Here is a 21,179-nt window from a genome sequence, read left to right as displayed (position 1 = left end):
CTTGTTCTTTTCTCTGTGCACACTCACCCTCTTTGTGTATTACTCTCATGACTTCAAACACTGTCTACATACTGGTGATTCCCCAAATTCTCCAGCCTGGCATTCTTATTTAAAGTTCAGGCATATTTCCAACTGCTTCCTTGACTTCTCCATGTAGATGCCTGATTATCGTATTTCAGTTAACAAGTCCCAAATAGAAATATTCATGTCACTTCCCTAAATATTATATGTTCACAGTCTTCTCCATCTCAATAAGCGGCAACCCCATCCTTCCATTTGCTTAGGTCAACATCATTGGAGTTTTCCTTGCCTTCTGTCTGTCTCTGACATGACACATCAATGTACCACAAATCTTTGGCTTTCTTTCAGAATATATGCACTCCAGAACTAAACCAACTCTCATCACTTCCACTTCTACCTTCTACATCTACCCTCTCACACCTGAGCTATTGTTATAGTCTCCTCATTAGCATCCCTGCTTCCATCCTTATGCCTCCCCACTTTGTGCTCCACAGTTATCCTGTTCATAGTAAGTCAGAACATGTGACAACTCCTCTGTTCAGATTTCTCCAATGGATTCTTCAACGTCCAAAATCCTTAATATGGAATTTAATGCCCTCTGTGACATGGCCTAGGGGACTATCTTTCTGACCTCATCCCCCTAACCCTTACTAGCTCCTTACTTACCACTGACTGTGCTCCAGTCATATCAGATATCCTGCCGTTTCTTCACATCATGACAAACCCACCCCTGCTTTAGAGCCTTTGCACTGGCTGTTTCTTCTGCTTGGACTGCTTTTTCCCAGATTCCCCATTGCTCACTCCCTCACTACCTTCAGGTCTCTATTCATTATATGACTTTTTCACAGAGGCTTCCCTGACTACTTAATTTAAAATAGCATTTTGTCACCATAATTTCCTATCTCCCATTATCTATTATTTATATATCCATTTTATGCATCCATGATTTATACAGCACATTTAAATAAATCAAGTCATGTTAAATATGTTAAATGTACATTTATTGAATAAAATGCCTATTTGTATATTGTTTGTGTATGCACAGTAGAGTATAAATTTTTTGGCAGTCAGGATTTTTGTTTTGCTCACTGTTTTTTGTTGAATGAATCAATACGTACTTGCTTATTTGTTTATTGTCTTCCTCTACTAGAATGTCAGCTCCTTGAGGGCAGGGTCTTTATTTTGCTTAGTGATCTTTCCCGAGTACCTGGAACAGAGTCTGGAATATACTAGGTACTCAATAAATGTTGCCTACAATATTTAATTAATTGATTAGTTAGTTCAGACATTGAAACAGCTTCCAAGAGTAATGTTTAAACTCAATCAATGTAATGGATAAATATCCAAGTACTGTATGAGGAAAAGATATTGATAAACGTTGCCTGTATTTATAAGATTCATAATTTTACTCAACTCTTTGATGAGGAAATGTTGACTTGTCCAAAAGCAGGTAAATATAAATAGAAAAACCAGAAGTTTTTCTTGATAAGAGTATCCCTCTATATGAAGCAGAGACGTAATTCAGCCTAATTTATATTGAACTCCTATAGTCCAACTATTGATTCCTTATCACTTGCTGACATTTGTTGCTAGGGAGCATTATGAGTATTTGAAATATACATTTATTTCCACTAAGAGTTATGTAATCAATTTTAATATATTTTAAATATACTTTATGATGATGTAGATTAATAATGGAAATGATGATGGCGGTGGTAGTGGTGGTGGCGATGGTAATGGTAATGTGTGTTTGTCATAGCTAAAGAACAGCATTGAAACTTTCCCAGTGCACACAACACACACAAAATCCACTTATGACTAAAAATTAATTATGAAGTAGGTCAGTCTTGTAAAGTATTTTTAAAGAAACATAATTACATGAATGTTCTAGATTAACTCAAACTATGCTAACTCTTGTCCTCAGATGACTTGAATTAATGAAATGATATATAATTAGTGTTTCAGTTGTTTACATGTAAATATAAGTTGTTTGAGTATTCCAGAAAAGTTTGTTCGTAGGCACTTTTTCATCTCTAGTTTTTATTTTACACTGAAGCAAAAAGAAATAAAACATCACCCCAAACTCACTACACAGATATTTCAGTGTCTATCACCTGTATGCTTCCCTGTGTATATATACACATATATCTACTTGATTGTATGTAAATGAGATAACTTTATATGACCTGTTCTGTAACTTGCTTTTTTAGGCACATCTTGTGCATGTATTTCTATGTCAATAAATGTACATCCACATTATTGTTTTAAAAGATGAATAACATTCTGTTGTATGTATGTACCATAATCTGCTCATCCAGTCCTCTGCTGATGCATTTTTTTCTTTGTTGCTGTTACAAAATAATGTTATGGTAAACATTCTTATGCATGCATCATCTTTATAATTTGACTTGCAAGTATTTTTAAAGTTTCTTTCTCAGTGTCATTATTTTGTTCTATACGTATAAAGGGATCTCTAAACAAAATCAAGTTTCTTCCCTATTCTGTTTTTAAATTATTGTAAATTTCAAAGTAGTGAAATTGGAATAAATGAGATTTTACTGTGTACTTTGCCTGGAGCCCTCTCTTGAAGTGTATTCAAAGGGAATTAAAGGGCTTATTAGCGGATAGGACTATTTGTGTTAAAGATGAAGTCTGTTGAACATTTTCACCTAAATATACCAATCTGATATTCTTGACGTTTTTTTGTTAAATTTGATGCTGACAATAAAAACTTTGGAATAAGCTATAATTTCTGCATCCATGCATATTCAGGTCTGAAAATGAAAGAAGAGTGTGACAGGTTTGCATGTAGAACTTCCCACCCACTCATTTCTTTCCTTTCTGCTTCTGACACTTCAGCCTTTGAAACAGTTTCCCATGAGCAATACTGAGATTCAGACTATTTAGATCTAAAGGAAAAAATGCAAGCTCTTCTACAGCTTGTATCTAGCACCTGGAAACGTCTTAGAAGAAGTGCTAAAATGTAAATAATGCTGTTATTTGTTATGCACATAGGAGAAATCCTAAAGGTATTTTAGGGAAGAGATGAAATCCAGAGATATTAAGAACAAGGTGTGGGGGCCAGGGGAGAAGGGGAGAGGCAGAAGGATCCTATCCACATTATTAAAGTGAAATATTTCCAGTATACTCTTATCAACTGACATGTAGATTGCATGCCGCTTTCATGCAAAGGTATCACATTTCAAACTTAGCTTTTAAAAGAAGCCAGACAAGAAAGGAAAAGAGACAGTTATTTGTTGAAAAAAGTCTGGGTTTAGCATCAGGCAAAGGGGTTATTGGTAGTTGTCTGAAGTACACTGGAGCCTTATAACATTGTTTTGTGCCATGTATTGCCAGCCTGATACCACTGGAGTACATCCTCTGTCTAGTTTTCCAGAACTCACTACACTAACTGTAGGATTTTTCCATCCTTTATGAAATTGCATCAGTATTGTGAAGGGCCTTAAAAGCCATTCAGTTCAACAACCATCTCCCAAAAGAAAAGTTCCTCTTCTTTTTCAGAGGCTATATTTCCATTTATTTTATCTCTTCCCAAAGCCATGTGGACCTAGATACATCAATTATCCTTTGTCCTGTACCTTCACTACCTCCTGGACTACTGACTTTTTTCCACTGGCATACAGATCATTTCAAGACTTCTCATCCTAAAAAGTCCCTCCTAAGTTTCTCTTTCAGACTGTCTCTTTCCTTTGATAGGCAAGAGCTTTCTTCATTTTCTCGCCTATTTTTAAATTATTCAGCTTTACCTTTGCTTTTATTTTCTCATCTAATTCTTAATTATTCAGCCCTCCGCATTCTATCTTCTGCCCACATTGCCATCCATGAACTCCTCCTGCTAATGTCGCTAGTGACTGCCAACTAAAATCCATTTCTCCTTTCAGTCCTTACCTTATTTCTCCTTTCTACAGCACTTGACCAGGTTGGTCAACTTTTTCATTGAAACCATCTCTTCTGTGGGCTTTCACAACACTGCTTTTTCTCTGTTCTACACCATCACTATTTTTCTTTTAATTTTTACACTTCCCTCGTCTTTTCTTAAATGTTTGATGTCCTCCCCGCCCCCAGTTTCCAGCCTCAGTAGTTGTCTTGTATTCTGCTCGTGTTCTCTAGATTATTAAATGTATTCTTGTGGTTTCAGTTACCATCCATATGCAGACACCTTTCATCTTGAGAGCCAGGCTTATATATACAAATGGCTGCTGCACATTAACCTATCACTAATGGCTCTTTAAACTCAAAATAACCAACAATGGACTCATTGTCTCTATCTCTGAAATAGAACACACTACCCTCCCCCACTTCTTCCCCTTTTTACCCTGTGGCAACAACCTTTTGCTATCCTGATTTTAAGCAGGCTGCAGCATCATAATAAATGATACATAATATCTGCCTTTAAAATGCCTGTAGTGGTTAAGAGGGAGGGCTCTGACATTACATGGATTTGAAACACAATTCAAATGCTTATAAGGTTTATGATTTGGGGCAAAGGAATTATTAATCCATCTGTCCTTTAGTTTCCTCATCTATAAAATGAAGGTAATAGTAGTATAGACCTCATAGGGTTCTTAAGAGGATTAAATGGAATGATAATACATGCACAGCATTTTACAGTGTTAAGTTCATTAAGTTAACAAATGCTTCATATTATTTGCCATTACAGTCCATATAATAACATGCTGCCTTCAGGCCAATATATATAAGCCTATAATTCTTGGAAGACTATGGAAATCCTATCATATATTAAATTGTCATTTTTTTTAAGACTAAGAAAAATTTATGTAAAGTCCGAAAGTACAGCTGTTTACAGGGGACGAACTGATCCACAAGGCCACAGTCTACCCTCATCAGTTAGTGTCCATCACTGAAGTGGAATAACTCAAAAGGAAAAGGTAACTCAACGAGCCATCCATTTCCCACATAGAATCACAACAGAAGACAGAAAATATGGAGTGGAATGTTGAATCAGCTGCTGTTGGGAGACCCTGGTCTGCACTCTATCTGTATTCTTACTGAAGGGAGTGCAGGGCAGGGTTTCCCATACAGAGGGCACAGACTACCACCGTATGGCAAATGTTGACTGGAACTCAACTTCGAAGCCATTTCACCTGGAATCTTACCCCACCACCCCAATGCTTCATGAAAATTCAACTGATCCTCTTCTATGAAGAAACTCAATCCTGATAAGTCTCTTTAGTAGTTATTGAAATGTCTTTGTAACTCTCTTATAGTCAGGTTCAGTAAGAATGTTAAGTTTCTAATTGAGCTTTTCTTTCTGAACAGTTATTTTGTGTATGTTTATTTTCTGTTTACCAATGTAATATATGTTCTTTGCAGAAAAATTGGAAAATACAAAAAGGTATCTACAAAGTCCCCCAACCAAGAGAAAACCAATATTAATGTTCTGTTATAGATCCTTGTAGTGGCTAGCTGGAATTCGTGTATCTCTCTCTCTCTGTCTTTGTCTTTCTTTCTCTCTCTCTCTCTCTATATATACATATATTCCAAATATACATTTTTATGTAATATATATGTATATTATATATGTATACATATATTCCAAATATACATATATATCTTCGTGTAATATATACGTATTTTATATATATGTATAAATACATAATATACATATATAACCTAATATATGATATAGCATAATATATGTATACACATATATGTGTACATATATAAAATACATATATATTACATAAAGATATATATGTACATTTGGAATAACTCTATGCATACCATGTTTCAAACCTGCTCTTTGCTCGTTATTATGACTGTTCCTCCATATATTAAAATATTATTCTTAATCTACATTTTAGTGGTTGAATAGTAATAATCTATTTAGTTTGTTCTCTGTTTATTTGTTTTTGTTTTTGGGAACAAGGAACTGTTCACACCTAAATGTGTACAACCTTTATGTCTAGATCAGGCACTTGAATTCTTAAAAAAGTGTTAGGAAATGGAATAATGATCTTTTATTTATAAGTTATATATGTTTCTGTATTCTGTTCATATATGATAATTGAAATAGACCTATATCTAACACTTTAAAATTTATAGTATTTTCATCTTTATTTCCTCATTTGATCCCTGCTACACCTTGTGAGATAGAGAAGGGCTTATAATTCTGTCCTTATAGATAAGGAAACTTATGTCCAGAAAGATGAAGTGGTTTTCCAAAAGACACATAGCTAATAAATAATTGACAACATTGGAATTTGGAATTAGAAAGCAAGTCTTGTGACTCCTAACCAATACTCTTTCCAGTACACTTTGCCATGTCCCAACTTCACTTTCTTTAAGTACTTCTTTCTAGCACCTCTTATTCAATTATTGTCATACATACTTTTTGGATCATACCTTAGGAGAATGTAGCTTTCTCATGAATTTCTTCATTAGCTGACCACTGAATATGGCTAGATTTTAACAATAAAAACACATTTTTTTCTTTTCAGGAATGCAAATACACAGTGTATTATATCTAGAAAAAACTCTCAGATATTGGATCCTTATTGATGAGGCTTATGAGATAATGTAGCAACTCAGACTTTTCTCAGGAAGAAGAAAATCCATGTCTTTTGTTGGACAGTTTAGAGAGTCTAGACTACCATCATTCAGCATTTGAACATTTTGATTTCAAAATGTAGACAATTGAAGAAATACAATGTAAATGCCAGGGAATTAAATCATAGGACAGAAACTCCCTATGAAAACATCTTAGTGATAGCATACATGTTAAAATTTTTGAAAACACTGGGAATGGTTTCACTTCTCATCTGATTATCTGAGAAACAGATGATTATGTACCTCCCAGCCCTGTGTCAGCCCTAATTTAGTTGATGGCATTATTGCTCCCTGCTTTCTTTTTTTTCTCTTTATAGCAGATTGCTATTCTTTTTTACTTTAAAATAGCACCTTTTGCTGCCCTGTCTTATCCTTGTGCTCTTTTAAAAAGTGGTTAGGCACACACTTTTGTCACTAGTTTTACATGAGGGTAGGGGCTTTCTCTTTTCTTTTCAAAAATTAAGTGCCACTACATCTCAGTTAAACTGCCTTCATCTGACAAGCACTTACAGAATACTGAAATATAATCTACTGCAAAAAATCTACATGTTTTTCATAAATACGAATGAAATGCTTTTAATATTATCCCTGTGTTCAGAGTTAATGCTTAGGCATTAACTAAAGTATGCTAGTCGCTTTTGATATATTTCCAAAGGCCCAGCCAGAAAGATATATTGCAGATACACATATTCTAAGTGTTTACAAAATCTTCCAAAATTATTTTGCCTGTGTCTGCTTAAAAGGCACAGGAAACAGCTCCCCTACTATCTCCTCTATCCAGTCAGGAACACTTGCAGTAAGTACACTGGTTGTTCAGTGCACAAGGATTAAAGTAACTTAATTACACAGTCAAATCAATAATAAATTGAGATCATTAGAGCCTTGGCTCGAGCTGAACCCCAGGTAGCCGTGGAATCCCTATGATACTTGAAGAAGAATTGACACAGATTCTAAGGCCTCACAGGTTCAAGGAGAAGCAGACAGCCTCACTTTGTTCCTTCAAATTAGTTTTGAGTGGAGGAATCTTAGGTTTAAGTGAGACCTGGATCTTGTTTTGGGGTGATCTCTGGAAACTGGGATATAATCTACTCTCCAGGGTAGAAGACTATGAAGGGACTAAAGGAGCAAACTCTAGGTCACTGAGAACCCCTTTCCTACAAACAAAGATCTTGGTTGTGTTCCCTCACTTCCAGAGAGCTCATTGGACCCAGCATACCCTTGAGTATTAAGGTCAGTGCATACTGAGTTTAAAAACAACATAGGTATAAAATTGAATGGAGCAGTGGTGAGGAAGGTGGAAAAGGATGAGAAGGGAACTTCCTTTGGACTTCTTTGAGCCAAAATAAGTAGTATGTTTCCTAAATTCTTGTAATCAGACCATTGTTGGCTATTGGTAGAGGGAGGTTCAGATTTTCCACCTCTATCTTTTTTCTTCCGTTTCTTGGTCCTTCTGCCACTGCTTCTTTTAAAAAGAAATAAACTCATTTTTTTCTCAGCCTTATGTGGGAAACCCTCTTGGCATTTTCTAACTGCCAAGTGTTCTATAACTAGCCATCTGTGGAATATTTTTTTCTTAAGTTAATTTTTTAAATTAATTCATTTCCCTTTTCTCTCTCTCTCTCTCTCACACATGCAAACTAGTGTTTGAAGATCAATGAGCAAATGATCTTTCTTGTAACAACTTCCCTTTTTCAGCTGATCGCTTTTCTGAATTTTATCTCCTAAAATCACTTAAATAATTTCACTGAAACAAAGGAATGATTGGTCTTTTAAAGACTCGTACATGTATTGAATATAACATTTCAGACCTGACTAATAATTTGAAGTAACTTTGAGCTTTTCGAGGGCCCTAGCCAAAACAAAATGTTAGATGGCCTTTAACATTTATGTCTTCAAGGGACTGTGCTAGCCAAAGTTTCCTCCCAATCTGGAGGCAGCTTTGTGCCATAGCAATTTTCAGGCTTCATTGCATCAATCAAACAAATTGTTCTTGTAGTGCTTACTTACTGGGGAATTCACCAGCTGGAAGATTGTACCATTGAGCCAAAACAGGCCACTGGAACAGCCATACTCTTTACTTCATTTATGGAGCCATTTAAGAAGATGCTGTAGTGGCAGCTGCCTGTTTGTCAGAACAGCCTTGGAGGTGTGCTGAATGAAACCTAATTTAGACTAGTAGATGATCAGATGACAAAGAATACCAAAGATACAGGTGAATCACAAAAGAAGATGCTGTGAGACTTTCTGTAAGGAATTCCCCACCATGACTTTAGAAAAACTAAAGTTTCAGCTGCAGTTATGTTGAGTGAAGTGTAAAGCCTTGAAAACGTAGACTAAAATGGTCCCCCTCCTCTCTCTCTTATCATATAAACACACCCCAACCCTATAATTTTTCTGATACAAATTGTATTTGGATTTTGCATAGATGGCCAGTTTACTTTTAAATAAGAGTTATATGCCTGTTTATTTGAATGTCTGTTCCTAAGATTATCCACAACCACAACTCCATTTATTATATGTTTACATAATGTTGGGTGAGGGAGAGTAGTCAATGATGATTCATTTGGGACTAGATACAGAATTAAAATATAAAACAAATATTATCATTCTCAAGGTTTTAATAGATGGCTAAACACAAGGTATGAGTTTAGAAATTGTCATCCTGGATTATGGTGTGGATTTTATGTGCACCTTTTCATGATGGGCATCAGCTGCTTTGTATATTTTGTTCCCAAATCTTGTTAGTCAACTTTCAACTATCTGTGTATATAAATAATCAAGGTGATGTTAACTGCTTTATGGATTTTCTTGAGCAATTTAACACAAGATTGATTAGTGATTTCTGTCTGTAGAAAATGTTTGATTCCAGGCTGGCTTAGCCTCACCACACTTCTGACTGCCTCCTCCCTATCTGAGGAGGCTCAGAAAATACACAATCATTTCAATATTCACCTAAGCAAAATAAAATAGGAAGATAAATTTCTGCCCTGAATACTGTGATGCGTAATATTAATACAAAACTCCAAGAGAAATACATTTGAGGTGATTTTTTTTTAACTTGGATAACTTAACTGTGAATAGAGGCCTGTGATTCCACAACTTCACTAATGTGGAATTTTTTCTTTCTTTCCATTAGTCCAGACTCTAGACTTTGAGGGTGGAGGGGGAACTAGTCTTATTCAAGCTGGAGCTCCTTATTAATGAGAGATAGTTTAGAAATCCTGAATAAGGCTTTGGACCAGACAATAAAAAAGGAAATGTGAAAGCTCAGAGCCTTCTAGAACAAAGAAACACCCCAAATCTTATGCCTGTCAGCTGGATGGTGACAGTACCCAGTAGCTATGCAGTAGGCACCAGAGCAACTGAAGTACAACTGGTGGACCTCGAGAGAATGGGAGCTAGCTGAAAACCATTCTCTCCTTCTTAATGATTATCCATTAGCACACCATGTTTTTATTGCAGAATAGATTAGAAACAATTAGCAAATGGAAAATTGAAGAGGCCCTTGCTACTTTTAGTGTTTAGATGTAACTTTTGAACAGAATCAAAATGCTCTTTTTGGAGTCAGATTTGCCATTTTACCTGAATTCCATTTTATGCATCTGCCATGGGTTACATGCTTCATTCCATTTAAAAACGGAAATTTTCTGGATGTAGATTCGGTATGTCTTGCTGATTGCTGCATTTATTTCAGATGCTTTTTAGAAAGCATTCTTTAGTAAGCTAACTTTTTCATGCTGAACAACGTATATTAAAGTGATGGTTGAAGCATATTCCAAAGTCATCTTTTAACTCACAAGAATATGGAACCGTATTGACTTCTACCAAGACAGTTTAATCATTCATTGTTAACAAAGAACATTATCATTTTTATTGTACTTGTCATTACCTATTACTGTACTCTTGTCTGAAAAGGCACTATGGTATAAGAAAAAATAATGAAATTAAACGAACAATGGATCTGATTTTGTCAATGCTCAGGAAGTGAATCACTCAATGCCAGTCCTATAGAATTCAGGGAAACATCATTAGGGCTTCAGGAATTTCGACTTTACTAATGTGGATTTTGTTATATTTCTCACATAGACTTGGATGAAGCTTTATGTGAATGCAAATTTTCTCTTTTCTTATATTGATGCATTGTTTATTTGCATTTTTATTCTAACTCCTCCAAAGAGAAGAAAATCTTGGTTAATATGCAGATTAGAATTTTTATTGAGGATTGTGTTTTATTGTTCTTAAAGACTAAGGTGGTAAAGAAGGTTAGAACCCCCTGATGAAATCTGCATCACATTCAAAGAAATAGTACTTAGTGAGATTTTGTCATGAACACTTTCACAGCTTGATTCTATTTCTCATTATATCCCAATTATCAAACGAAATAAAAGAAAGCCATTCCTATAGAATGAAACACATGAAAATGGCAAACTGCCTGTAAAAATGAACAAGGAAATACTGATCTTCAACTATTCCTATACCCTTATTTCTAACCTAATGTACCAACTCTCCTTCTCTCATTTTCTTTTACCAAAGTACTCTGAGGCATAGAAATTAAATTTCTATCTAATACTATTGGTGAAAACAGAAGACTATATGAGAAACAGAGAAAATCTCCAAACAATCATGGTGTCTCCTGGACTTCCTAATATGGAAGTCATCTAATATGATTAAGTAATGCAGCACTAGTAACATCACCAGAGTTCACAGTGAAATGTTTTCATTCATCCCCACTGGAACTCCAAAGCACCAAGTGGACTTAGCATCAGAACTTAAGAAACTGAAGCCTTCATTAGCCGTAAGTCTTTGCAAAGAAATGGAATCACAGTTTTGATTTATGTAAGAGGCACAAAGCAGACCATTACTCTGTATCCACAAATGTCAATTGTAGAGGAGCACCAGGTATCTGAGAGGAAGATCTTTGAGGGATATGCTGCTTCTTATACCCTTTTCCAAGCTCTTATTTATTTAGAGTACAACAAAAGGAAAGGCTGAGTAAGAGAACTGTGATAGGGTTTGGGAGAAGGAAGGAAAATTCCATGGACATATACTAGCCAAGTAACTTATGTAGTTTGGGTCACTTGTTATCTGTTAACTCCCCCTAACTCCTCTAGTGAATGAGGAGTAGTGGTAGTAGATTTCTGAAAAGACAACACAGTGTATATTACCTAAAGGGGCAGACTTCCTCAAATGTGTTTCTGTTGGACCTTTGGATTGTATAACATACTGTTTGGGGACAGAAATGAAACTTCCTAGTTATATTTTTCTTAGATGTATACTATAGTGGGTGTGTATTACGTGTGTAATTCCCCCAACTGTAATATATTTCAAATCACTTTATTCTAAAAATGAAGTACATCTTACATAGAGCAACATTCAAATAAAATATTTGCCATAGAAAATAGAGGGTACAACGATGGTTACTAGAGGCTGGAAAGGGTGAGGCAGGGAGTGGGGATGGTTAATGGGTACAAAAATATAGTTAGATAGGATAAGATCTAGTGTTTCATATTCACAGAGTGACTACTGTCACCAATAATTTATTGTACATTTTAAAATAACTAAAAGAGTATAACTGGATTGTAACACAAAGAAAGGGTAAGTGCTTGAGGTGATGGATACCCCATTTACTCTGATGTGATTATTACACACAGTATACCTGTATCAAAATATCTCATGTACTCCATAAATATATACACCTGCTATGTACCCACAAACAAATTTTTAAATTCAAATTTAAAAAATTAAATGTGTGTCATGAGAATTTCTAAGAAGGGCACTCCAAATCATTGGTTTGCCTTGCTAGACAAAGTGTAAATTATTTTAACACAATATACAGCTGGGTAAAAGGAAAAAAAGACTGTGACTTGTTTGCCACCCACAGGGCTGTCAGGAAAGGCTACAACATTTCACTTCTCAAGGAGTAAGTTCCTTTTACAGATTAAATTGGAAATACAGTTACATTTTATTTCATCTCACCAATGTTGAATTAATAACCTATGTGAAACCTTTATTTAGAAATGAACACTTCAAGCATGCATTAAATTAGCAACTAAGTACATAGCTTATAAGACCATGAAGAATGGTTATGTTTATAATGTTCATTTTTATAAAATATATTATACTTTAAGTTCTGGGATACATGTGCAGAATGTGCAGGCTTGTTACATAGTTATACATGTGCCATGGCGGTTTGTTGCACCCATCAACTCGTCATCTAGGTTTTAAGCCCCACATGCATTAGCTATTTGTCCTAAAGCTCTCCCTCCCCTTGCCCCCCACCTGCCGACAGGCCCCAGTGTGTGATGTTCCCCTGCCTGTGTCCATGTGTTCTCATTGTTCAACTCCCACTTATGAGTGAAAACTTGTGGTGTTTGGTTTTCTGTTCCTGTGTTAGTTTGCTGCGAATGATGGTTTTCAGCTTCATCTGTGTCCCTGCAAAGGACATGAACGCATTCTTTTTTATGGCTGCATAGTATTCCATGGTGTATATGTGCCACATTTTCTTCATCCAGTCTATCATTGATGGGCATTTGGGTTGGTTCCAAGTCTTCGCTATTGTGAATAGTGCCACAGTAAACATACATGTGCATGTGTCTTTATAGTAGAATGATTTATAATCCTTTGGGTATATACCCAGTAATGGGATTGGTGGGTCAAATGGTATTTCTGGTTCTAGATCCTCGAGGAATGGCCACACTGTCTTCCACAATGGTTGAACTAATTTACACACCCACCAACAGTGTGAAAGCATTCCTATTTCTCCACATCCTCTCCAGCACCTGTTGTTTCCTGAATTTTTAATGATCGCCATTCTAACTGGCGTGAGATGGTATCTCATTGTGGTTTTGATTTACACATAATGTTCATTTTTATACTTAATTATTTTAGAGGCAGGTTGTTGCTATGTTGTCCAGACTGGACTCCAGCTCCTGGGCTCAACTGATCGCCCTGCTTCAGCCTCTTGAGTAGCTGGGACTATAGGCATGCACCACTGCACCTAGCCTTACTTAATTAAAAAATACCTTTCTAGAACATTTTTAGCTCATTGCTTCAGAAGGTATTAATATGATGGTTCAGATCTGTCATTCATTTTTTCAAGTCATTACTCGTGTCCTTCACATTTCAGAAGGATTAGAGAGATAAGAAGATCAACTTTCAAGATTATGTAAGATTGATAGAAAAAGCAAGCCAGTATTTCCACCATCAGCTTGAGATAAGATTCCATATTTTGACTTATACAGGTGATAGAGGCGAATGTTTTTCAATTTGAGGTATTTGTCAGAATAGGCAAGAGATGAGGACTTACACTTTAAAAAATTCTTCTTTAAAGACAAGTTTGAGAATAAAATCAAGCTATGATTATGTAGCCTAGTAGAAATAATATTTATCATCCCTTAACTTGTAAATGAGAAAGGTCAGTATCATTCTTTCTGTTGTATAAATTTTGAAGCTCAAGGCTCAGAGCATTTGCCAGACTTTAGTAAGGGTCATCTTTAAACCAGTGACCGATCCAGAGATTCCTCTCCATTAGAATTTCTGGATGTAAAAGAATGTAACTGGTCTTGACCTTAAGCTACTCCCGACACTCGAATGTTCAAATGTTTTTCAGACAAACTGAAAAGTTATTTTCTGTACTATTATATAAGAATGATTATTCTTTTGCATTCATAGATTGAATTTAAATTTGTCATAATTGTAACTTTTGACTTATATACCTAGCCTAAATAAATAAAAATGTTTACTTTAAAAAGTCCAATTAGAATCATTGGCTTAACTAGTTGCTTTCATTTAAGTATTCATACAAAAGAAAAGAGGTTTTAAGGATTAGTTTCTTTCATGTGCTATGCAGTCTAGCTGATAGCTGTTGTAGTGAAGGCAATTTCTGTTAGTAATTGCTGGTTGTATTTGCTTACACCTTTATTTAAAGGAAACTTGTCTGTTTTGACAGTCTCACATTTTTTGCTCATTCTGAAAATTACTTGGGAAAATTACTTGAGTGCAGAAAAGTTATTTTCTTTGTATTGTAGAAAAACATCCTTCCCTCCTGAACACAAATATTGTAGTCCTGGTGAAAGCTAACTGCTCAACTTCACTTGTTGGCTTTGTTTCAGTAAGGTTCTGCCATTACAGTGGAAGCTTATTTCATAGTTTCCACTTTCACGACTGATCCTCAATAAAAGAAAACAACCAGTTAAGCATAATAAATATTTGATTTAGTAACTTGAACATAGTCACTTTAAAAATCAGAAGCGACTCTATAAGGCAAGACCTTTATTAGAATTCTCTGCTGTCCTATGCAGTAATGGAGGAAGAAACATAATTATCAAAGATCTACATCAATGACATATTTCAGATTGTGATTTCTGACATCAGTGTAGTAATCATACTGGGAATTGGTTGTTTTTATTTCTAGCAGGCAGAATCTGAATTTTGGTTTTGGATTACCAGAATAATTGCTTCTCGGCCTTTTGGCTAAGATCAAGTGTGGATTACCAGAATAATCCTTCATAGAGCCCAATAGTCAGTAAAAGATTTGGTTTCCTTAAGTATATAGTCAAAGCCATTAAGTGGAAAATTGAGATAATAAAAGTAGGCAATGTAGTTCTATCATCACATGCAATATGATTGTATAATATTGTGTCAAAATTTCAAAATAGTTTCAAATAGTTTATGCATACCCATGTGGCTTGAGGCAAAAGCTCCTAATATTGGCTCTTTAGGGCTAACGGCAAATGCCCATATTTAAATGCTTGTGTCTATAGGAAGTCAGTAATTGCTAAAGGTAATTCTGTTTGCAGTTCTAATAAGATAAGTGAATAACATGGTGATTAATGTTATTTTAATAATAGATGGAGTCATATAAACACCTAATTCTTAAGTTAGTGGGTTGTGTTTATTCATGACAAATGGGACCCCGGAGGATCAAAATTAAAGATTCAACTAAATATTTTCATTCATTTCCAAGAACCTAGTACATTACCCTGCCCATAGGCAATCAATAAATATATGCCAATTAATTAGCTTTTTCTAAAATTGATTTCCAATAATTCCTAAAGAACAAGGTCAAGGAGAATAATATGTAGGAGTCATTTTACCAATAATTGATAATTGAGCTCAGAGTGCACAGGGGTGATCTATGAAACGCCATCATGATTTCTGAAAAGCTTTAGCAAGGGTTATTAAATATAACAGATTATTTCATTCAGTACTATCAGTCTGATTGAAAAGTTAGGCCTTAATGATGTCCATAGCTGGTATTTTGTTCCTTTCTATGTGTAGCATTTCCCTGGTTAAGATGCCTCACAATGTTCTCAAATTAGTATCTTTCAGCCTTCTTTGTTTTTTGGACATTGTGTCTGTTTTTTGAGGAGGAGTCTGCCTGCCATTTGTTTCACACTTTAGTAGTACCTACCTATAAGATTGAAAAGGAGGTTGTGCCCCCTACTTTTCTGACACTTTAACCCACCAGCATTAAGCTAATAACCTACTGGCGTCTGCCAGAAGATTTGTTAGTGTTAAACCCGTATGCTTCTAGTGTTTGGCAATGTGAAATATTATACCAAGTCTTATCATTCACCGGTTATCATGAACCCCCCAAGGTGCTATGGTCTCCTCCTCCAATAAGCTCAGTTGAACTCCTTGCCAACCAAGAGATACTGTGACAGGATTGTTCTTATTTGCTGTTGCTATCAGCTTTGAGGAGCCACTGCAGCCTAGAGAAAGCCTTAGAAAATTTCCCAAGGCAACTCTGCTATTCCCCGCTAACACCTACGGGATTTACATACGCTATGCCATTGTATTCCCTATGATAATATATGTAAAGTCCTGTACACATTACTGACATGCTATACGTGTTGAATAAATGTCAGCTATTTCTATTATTAAATATCCATTATTATGACTGAGCCTCTCTAGTGGCCCTTAGGCTAAAATGACTGTTATACCTCAGTCTAGGATGCTCTTACTAAACAGCAGCTCCTTCTCTGATTAAAGCACCATGTGTTCTCAAAGTTCCTATAGTGCACTATGATTACTCCTACTTTGGTACTCATCTTGCCAAACAATACTTGCAACATTTATCCTTCCTGTTTCTCTAACCAGACTATAAATTCTGAAAAAGCAGGAAATAGCTGTGACTTGTTCACTGTAGTATCCCTAGGGCTTTAGCATAGTGTCTACACTTTTCATGCATGTAGTAGGTGTTCAGTAAGTGTTTATTGAATTAATGAATGAATGAAAAGTATCCTAGTATCACAGGTTCTGAATTATTCCTACAGAGAAGTCCCCAAAGAAGCTATGTATTCTCCAGTTACCCTCTGAAACCATAGGGTAAGCATAATCAACATATTTTCTATGAATAGATGCAAAGCATTAATATTAGCAATTATGCTCCAAATACTAATCTCAGGATGGATGTAACATAATAATAACACTTTAATATTAATTAAAATTATTTTATTGCATAATATTATTTTACCATCATTATTCAGTATCATTACTGATTGGCTAAAATCTGCTTAGAGTAGCAGCTTCGAAAAGGCATTTCACCTCTCAAGTAACTGTCACCCACATTCATCAACCCTGGTAGCCCCTCCTTAGCACATCTTAACCCTCTCTCACTTTTTACTTTGTCTACCTGTTATCAATAGTCTCACCAAATTATATACACAATCTAAACTTCTCTTGTTTTTCTTTAACCAATTAGCAAGATTCTGAATAAATGTATTTTTGACCTTTTTATATTTACTCCTTCTACCATCGTCAAGATAGCTTCCTGCATTATATATTTCTATCCCTTCATCCATCCAAACATTTATTCACTCAACAATAATCCACAGATTGTCTGATACTTGCCAAAAACTTCCTCTGCCTTATCTGAGCTTATCGTTAAATGGGAGAAACAGATATTGAACAGACATTGAATTAAAAGCCAGTGGATACTCAGGGTTTCCTTCTTTCTATGATACGGCCACTCCCAAATGAAGACTACCAGGCACAGATTACTGTTGCAGAGCAACAGTTTGACAATATTTTAGATAAGGGTATTAACAAAACAACAAGAAAAACCTAGGAACTACTATGTAGACAAGAAGAAGGTACACTAGAATGAAATGCATTTTTAGGTGGTCACTATCAAAATTTAAGCTCTTGGAATTCATTTCCTGGCAATGGGAGGAGCAGCCTCACTCCTCAAAAGCTATGGAAGAGCAGAGGAGTGGAAAAGCACTTGCAGAGAAATCTCCTGGGGATTTCTTAGCCAGATATTTAGAAATAGGGTTTAAATTCTTCAAGTTGGAGGATTCTAACCTATGCTCTAAGGATGACTGATGAAGTACAGAAAGAAAAGCAAAGTTTACCAAAAAAAATGAGGTCACAGAATTTCATTACCTGCCATCACCCCACTATTTATGTATGTATGTATGTATGTATGTATGTATGTATGTATGTATTTTTGAGCCGGAGTTTCACTCTGTCACCCAGGCTGGAGTGCAGTGGTGCAATCCCAGCTCATTGCAACCTCCGCCTCCCCGGTTCAAGCGATTTTCCTGCCTCAGCCTCCCAAGTAGCTGGGATTACAGGTGAGTGCCACCACGCCCAGATGATTTCTGTATTTTTAGTAGAGACGGGGTTTTACTATGTTAACCAGGCTGGTCTTGAACTCCTGACCTCAAGCGATCCGCCCACCTCAGCCTCCCAAAGTGTTGGGATTACTGGCATGAGCCACCATGCCCAGCCCATCACCCCATTTTGAAAACCAAAAGCCTAAATCACTCACCTTGAAGCAGATTTGATGCTGACTATAGACACTAATTGATTGTTAGTCCTGTTTTGGTTTATACATAGGGGCAGCCATTACTATGCTGTTTTATTCAGGCACGAAGTAATTGTTTTATATGAATGCAAACATTCTAAAATACTGCCATTCATTCCTCAATTTATAAACTTCTTCTTTAGGAAATTGTATTCCTTATTATAGGCTGGGTGACCTTTACAAATCTTAACTTATTTTATCCTCCTAACAACTTTATGGAGAATGTACTATATTTTCCCCATTTTAAAGATGAGGAAACTGAGGCATGGAGGTAACATTACTTGCCCAAAGTTACTAAGTTAGACAGACCCGACTGGGTTCTAATTATTGTTCTGCAACTTACTGACTTAAAAACTCAACCAGTATGCAAATGCAAAGCTTCCTTAATACAGAATGTAAAGTGAAGAACGAGAGTGTACAGCCCACCAATCTGGGACGCTATTTGCCATTAGTTCAGATTTTTTTAAAGGCATGTAATCACCCCTTATACATTTTTCCTTTTCCCAGTGTGCCAAAATCAGCAAGCCAAGACAGTTGATTGCAGTGGGCATGTCTTAAAAACCAGTTTCCATGAAAGGAGCGACTAAAGGGCCTATTGTGCTTGTTGCCTTACTTTTATTTTGAGTCCAGTATCTAGTCTGTTAGTTTATATACAGAAGAGACTATCTGGCAGGGAATTCAGCTAACCCTCTGCACTGCTCTTAGGTCAGGGCCCTGAACCTTTGCTCCTGGCTAAGCCATCCCAGGTATTTGATTAGATACGTTACTTCTGAGTTCACTTATTAGCAAGGCACACTATGATGGAGTCCTGATGTACCTACTTGCCAGTGAGTAGAATAAAGATACATTTTGTGTTTATTGCTGTTGATAAAACACTTGTGTAAAGTGTAATTTATAATTTAATCACTTTTAATTCAATTTTTAATTAATTTTTAATTAAAAATTTAACTTTTTAATTTTAATAATTAATTACTAATAATTAACTTAATCATTCTTTTTTTCTTTCTCCTTCACTATGCTTCCTTTGAAATCATTTCCTCCTCTAAACAACATTGGAAGCGTGGCACTGAAGTGATAGATCTTTGTATCCCATTGTACTTAATTAGCAAGTTGTGGCATGTATTTGGTTAATATTTCTCTTTCTAAAAAAATTATCTTTGTTTTGGTAAATTGAAGAGAAATTGTGGTCCATGGCAAAAAGAATGAACCATGAACCCATCTGTACGGTATGTGCTCAGCCTGAGATGCCCATATTCTACAAAGAGCAATTTAAGCATGAGTGATATCAGGTGTTAAGCCCCCATGAAACATCAGAGATAAATACTAGGTCCCTGGCTAACCTGCTTTCAATGTTTTAATGTTCAATCTGTAATCTGCAGTGTATTTTAATTAAATCATCAAAATTACAGAATTTTCTTTGGAAAGATGTATTCTTCATTTGTTGTTTGGTTCAATACAAGGAGTTGGCATTTCTGATATGTTGAGAAGATTTCACTTTCATATATTACTAGGATAAGTCCTTGAAATTTACTAGCCATCAGGATTTGCTGCTTTTAATGATTAATTACCTGTTGGCACACTTTTCAAAGGTATTCTCTTTAGCTGTTTCCTTTCATCTTGCCCTACCTTTTTTGTGAATAGCCTTTCATGTTTAGCTCAAAAGAGTATTCATAAAGGTTTATTTTGTTTCTTTGGGTAGAGATGCTGATTTATAATTTTAATGCAGTTCATAACAGCAGTGAAAATTAAAGTCCTGAGAACTGTACCTCAGTAGGGTCCCAAATATTTTATGACAGGTCTAATTGTTTAATAATTATGCAAAGACCTTAAAAATTTGGAATAATTTGTCCCTTCACTGTACCAGGCTACCAGGATTCATCTATCCCTTAATTTAGTAAATTTTTATGTCAGGAATAGAGTACCATGTACTGTTCCAAACACTGGAGTACAGCAATGAGCAAAACATAATCCTTGCCCACAGGGAGCTTATATTATAGAGAGGGTAGACAGACTTTAAACAAATAAAGATATAGTTTTCTTTGGAGAATAAACAAGAAGGGTTAGAGGGGTAGAGAGTGTGGAGAGATAAGGGTTTCTGTTTCATATAGGATGGTCAGGGGAAGCCTCTCTGTTGAGGTGGTATTTGAAGGATGAGAGGGGAAGGTTCAGGCGGATATCTGGAGGAAAATTATTCAAGGCAGAGGTGTAAGCCAGTTCAAAGAGTCAGAGGTGGGGATATGCTTAGCATATTAAAGGGACAAGCTTGGAAGCCAGTGTGACATATAAAATGAAAAAAGAGGACAAATGATACATAAGATCAAAGACGTAGTAGTGGTCAGATCACAGATGATCTCGTAGGCCAAGTCAGGGACTTTGTCTTTGAGTGAAATGAAAAGCTATTGGGAGGTGTAGAGTAGAAGAATGACATGATCTGCTTTATATTGTAAATTAATGTTATACTACATGTATAGTTTACATGTATAGTGGCCAACTAACAGAGTGAATTAGGGAATGCTATCAAGGAGTCCACAATTTTCCCTCCACCCCATGTGGCCTCACTGGCTTTGCTTTGTTCCACAGACAAAGAATGAACCTCAGATTTTAACAAAACATTGTGGACATTTGCTCTGTAGGTCAGAATGGAATTGGCAAGAAAGTATAATTAGCTCAGCCCATCCCATCTACACTGCACAAAGAAAATAATGAGTACACTCATTTAACTCAGCTATCAGCAGTGCAGCAAAAACAACTCCCA

At 35.8% G+C, this 21,179-nt stretch overlaps 1 protein-coding gene and 1 non-coding gene across 5 annotated transcripts in view; both read left to right on the top strand.

Moving 5' to 3' along the window:
• The window catches only part of FGF13 (fibroblast growth factor 13), a 593,844-nt gene that overhangs the window by 552,626 nt on the left and 20,039 nt on the right, over positions 1–21,179 (top strand).
• On the top strand, positions 5,008–5,089 carry MIR504 (microRNA mir-504). Its single transcript, NR_035831.1, has one exon. It is a non-coding gene; the product is annotated as a microRNA mir-504 (primary transcript).

The sequence above is a fragment of the Pan troglodytes genome, chromosome X, assembly GCF_028858775.2.
Source record: "Pan troglodytes isolate AG18354 chromosome X, NHGRI_mPanTro3-v2.0_pri, whole genome shotgun sequence".
NCBI classification, from domain to species: domain Eukaryota; kingdom Metazoa; phylum Chordata; class Mammalia; order Primates; family Hominidae; genus Pan; species Pan troglodytes.
Note: the sequence above shows the minus strand (reverse complement) of the source record. Positions and strands in the feature narration are given on the sequence as shown.